Here is a 5,196-nt window from a genome sequence, read left to right on the forward strand (position 1 = left end):
CTGCCACTGCAATTTTTGCATTGGCCCTTTAAATGTCTCTTTGCATCCCCAGCCACCTGTCTCTGGCAGAGAGCGCCCCTAAGCTTTTCGGGGTTGTGTTTTGTCTGTATTTTCTTGGTTTTAGTTGCTGTAGTTTAGGGGTCCCTGTTTATGATTCAGACCCCGTTCTTCTCAGGGGAAGCTAACTACCCATTTCAATGTCTCTCTGTTGCTAGTGCCCGTGGGCACCCAATCCACCCTCTTGAGCCTCTGCCGCCCTTCTCACCCGTTGAGATGTGTGAGAGTCCAATCCACTGTCCGCGGCTCCAAGGCTCATCTCCCACTATCGTTCCATTGTTTTCCAGGTGATTACTCCACTATTTAGTCGCAATTCCAGTTTGGTCTTGGGAGGAGGTCAGCGTGACTCCCATTCACTCCTCCACCATCTTCTCTTCCCCGCTTTTTTTGTTTTGTTGATTAAGTTTCACTTATAGTTCAGATCATATTGTATTTGTCTTTCCACTGCCTGGCTTATTTCACTTAGAGTAATATTCTCTGGTTCCATCCATGATGTCATGAAGGGTAGGAGTTCCTTCTTTCTTTCTGCTGTGTAGTATTACATTGCATAAATGTACCATAGTTTTTTGGTCCACTCATTTACCAATGGGCACGTAGGGTGCTTCTAGCACTTGGCTATTGTAAATTGTGCTGCTAGGAACATTGGGGGGCATAGATTATTTTCCTACTTCTAATCTTACCTGTACTTCTAAAGCCAAATCCTTGATCCCATTATCCCCTCTGGATGAGTAGATATCCAGTCTCTACTTGAATCCTTCTAAACCCCCCTGGAAGAAGGCAGATTTATTGCTTTTGTTATTCTTCCTCTTTCTTAGTAGCTCACAGAAGCAGTTGTCAGAGAGGTTATGCACATATCACCATGACAAAATTAGGCAATTTAACACTCTCTGAAGATGAATTATACCTTTTTATCCCTATGTGTTTGAGTAACTCCTTGGTATGACTTATTTTTCTTCTCCAGTGAGCCCACATTGTGATAACAGTAATTTATCCTTTTACCTGACATTTCTATTTATTATAAAAAAAAAGCAAAATAAAACTGGGCTCCTTTGAAACTTTTGAGTGTTATTCTCCATTTACTTCATCACATGGTCTCAGCTCACAATCAAAATAAGATCATCTGGGTAACTAAGTTTCTCTTCCATCCTTTCTAATTAATAGAGTAACTGAGTTCTTTACTCAGTTAAGGAAGTTAGATTACCATACTGTATGTTAATTTCAGATATTACTTCTAAGAAATATAAAATTGGTTTATTGTAAAGAACCTTCTGAAATTAACAATAACAAAATAAAGAGATTTTGCAAGACAATACACATAATATCAATTTTCTCTTGTAAGAGGAGTCATTTGCATGCAGCCTTGGTGGGTGAGTTCAAGTCTACTTCCTTTTGATATGGTTAGAGATTCCTGCATATATTCTGTAAGTCTTCTTAAAGTATGGAAGCAATAAGATAATATAAGATGACCAAAGAAAAGTGAAAATATGACTCTTATTGGGAGAGACCATTGCAAATTTCACAGGCCAAATAAAAATTGAGGGCCTAGTTATTTTTGGTTTATGTATAACTTAATTTGGTATCTATATCAACTTTATATTAGGTTTTCCTACAGTAGGTTGTCATGAGGTATATGACATATGTTCATATATCTTTCATCTGAAGTTTATTAAGGGTTGGTAAATCTGAGAATATTTTTAGAAATTTTTTGACTTTTTAGGACTACTTTTGCCTTTTTTGATCTGTTTCCCATCTTCTGTGCCCTCACTATATGCTTAACTTAGCTTGTCTAGATCCAAAGGACCCAGTGGATATAGTAAAATGACGGAAAATATTTAGTGATGACTGGAAGGTTGCATGGAAAGCTGTGAATGAAGAGATGGGCAATGGGAACCAAATTCACCAGACTATGATTCAGAGGGCATTTTTACATAAGATCAAGCAAGAGATATAAAATACTCCACAAATATAAATGGTTTTGTGAAAGTGCTACCAGTGCCATCTCCCAGTGTGAACTTCTTACTAGTGTTAGGTATTACCCAACACTGTAAGGGGTTTTACTCTTTTCAGAGAACTCAAACAAACTAAACAAGCTCAACAAACAATCCCACAAAAAATGTGAACTGTTCACACCTCTGATCAAAGTCACTTCCTTATCATGGATTTCTGTGATAAACTAAGAGGCAGAATGATATGGGATGGATGTTATTCTGAGTACTTGGCCATGTTGTTAAAATCTCTGTGTCTCAGTTTCTTCACCTGTAACCTTAGGATAATAGTGGTATACTTCATAGAGCATAAGGATTAACTCGGATAATATGAGGGAAGACCCCCCAAAAAGGAATTTATTTTAAAAAGTGCATTTATTCTTACATGTTTAAATTTCACTCACCTTCAAAGTACTCTCAATTTGATGTAATACACCTATTGAGATATTTTTCCATTGCTCAAAGGTTTTTATCTCATTGATTTTGATGGCTTTGAGTGTTTCTGCCATTTTTTTGTTGTTGTTGTTTCACCTCTTCCACATCAGCAAAATGTTTCCCTTTGAGGACTTTTTTCATCCAGGGAAACAAAAAAAAGTCACTAAGGGCAAGATTAGGTGAATGAGGGGAGCATGTGGGTCATGCCATTTTTGGACAAAAACTGCTGAACACTCAGTGTGGTGTGAGCAGGGATGCTCATAAATCACCCATCATGAAATGGTCAAATGCTTTGAAAAAGTCTTAAAAATAAATCAGTGAAGTTCAATGCAGCCTTACAACAAGGCCAGCTAGTATGCTGCTACAGATAGGTTCCTAGAACACATACCTAGCAGGGGGAAGCCTGTGGTATAAGGGGTCTGCCCTCCAGAATATAATTCCAGGTTTTTTGAGGGTTCTTTCTCATATGTAAATTTATCAGAATTGTATCTGACACATAGTAAGAACTCAATAAATGTTAAGCTTTATTTTTTAATTTCTTATGAGAATGAATAATATTTGATGTTAATTATAACCCAAATGGATTAAATATCAAGGTAGTTAATAACTGAATTTAATATACCAAGACTTCTTTTAAGAGTCTTTGGTCTTTGAACATATTTGAAAACTAGAATTATATATATTAGAAAAAAACTTGAAACTGCCATTTAAATGCAAATTTATGAATCTCTGGGACAACTAAATTATATGGTTGTTTATGATATATATTTATTCCAGATCTTTGATGCACAGAAAATGGCTATCAGTAGAGTAGAATCCATATTTTCTGGGAGGAGAAAATTCAGTAGGTAAAACATTTTCTCTTATATCCAATCTAGGTAGTTGAAGTTTAAATAAAATTTAAATACTATATAAGGCCTCTTGTGAAGACTTTGAGTCAAATTTTCAGTAAATACTGATAAAAATTTCTACTCTTGAAAGATAAATATTACAAACTAACATCATCCAACTTATAAAGATTGTATGTTCATAATACAGGACTCTGCTCAGTTTCACAAACTGAAACTAAGAATATGGTCAGTAATTAACATTTCTTCCCTACAAAACAGCCACCTACAGGCACCGTATGAGGATCTGTCTCTTATCAGGATGCAAATGCTCTCCTCTCTCTGCCCTCTGGCCTCCAGTTATCCTCCTTCCTCCTCAACCCACAGATGCAACTTCTAGAGCCATCCTCTTGGTCATACCATCTTGATTTCTGAGACCAATGAATGCCATTTTTGTGTATCATTGGCTCCTAGTTGCCGATGAACCATGAGCTCTCAGATCAGCCAGAATTATTCCTCTAAAGTGGAGGCAACCTTCATAGTCTGGTCATCCAGCACCTGCAGGCCTCCCTTAACTACCTCTCTCCAGACCTCCATATCAACAGATCATGAGACCCTGGACCGCTTGCACCACTCTTCCCCAAGTCAGATGAGGAGAAGCAAAGTGCCTTGTATCTCTTGAAAATGCAAAGCCAGTATGTCAACCAAGCCCTTTTGCAGGAAGTTCAAAAGCCGTCCCAAGACAAGTGGGGTGGCAGCGTACATGCCATGAAAATCTCCTTGGCCCAGAAGATGAGACATGTCCTGGGCTTTATCTGCATGAACCCCCATCTCTGTTGCTTCCTTGAGAACCACTTTCTAGACCCAGATCTGACACTCATGGGAAGATAGGCGACCACCTGACCAAACTCTACAAGTTGTTGAGCCCCAACTCTGGCTGAGTCAGCCTCATTTTCAGGAAATGTGACTAAGAGGCTCTCATGCCCAATGACCTTTCAGGGACTGCTCACAGTGTCCTCCTGGTCTTCCCGAGCCTTTCCTTTCTGCCTCCAGGTAGCTTTTTAACTACCCTGTTGCCCTCTCCCAGGCCATTGACCAGGTGGAAGCAAAGAGAGAGGGGGAGAAAAAAGTCACCTGCAAAAGACTCAAGAAAACAAACAAAAAGAATGTGAAATTGTCATATTAAACAAAGATAGACTGCTTTTAAATTTGTTTTAATTAAAATACATCAACATTTCCATGGCTCACAACTATTTCTTTTTATATACAGTTCAAATAAAAAATTTCTACAGAAATCTGTATCAACATTGAAGAATTGGTGCACCTGCTATCTATAAATCTAAAATGCCTTGTTACACCCAGTTTTGCTGAGAGTGAAATTCTTTGACTGACTTAGTCAGCACCCAAAATAAAAGACTCTAAGTCAGTGCCTAAATTCTGAGGATTTTAGTTTATAACCACACCACACCCCTTCCACAAAAACTATGACATGAAGGCAGATACAACATGTTCTAACCCAACCTTCAGAAGTGCTGCCTGGTAACTTACAATGGACAGGAACATACTTTTATAACTCCACAAAGTTCAAACGCCTAAAACCAAGAGCATTATGGTATGGTGCAATAACCACAATGTGGGTACATAAAATACGAAGCAAATAGTAATAGTCAGTTTATGATAGGAACATTTTCTTTGGTTAAGCCGTCTTGACTAAACATGAGATTTCTTGTTCTGTAGAGTCTGTTTAATATTAAGGTTCATAAATATTTCCTCAGGACCACACTTTTTTTTCTAAACAACTATTACATACACTAATTTAAAATGCATGTTACATAAGGCTTAGAAATAGTGAGTAAAAATGACTGAACATAGTTCCTACAAGAAGTTTTCCC

Source organism: Pteronotus mesoamericanus, unplaced genomic scaffold, assembly GCF_021234165.1.
Source record: "Pteronotus mesoamericanus isolate MK-2021 breed Mesoamerican mustached bat unplaced genomic scaffold, CSHL_Meso_final contig_180, whole genome shotgun sequence".
Lineage (NCBI taxonomy): Eukaryota > Metazoa > Chordata > Mammalia > Chiroptera > Mormoopidae > Pteronotus > Pteronotus mesoamericanus.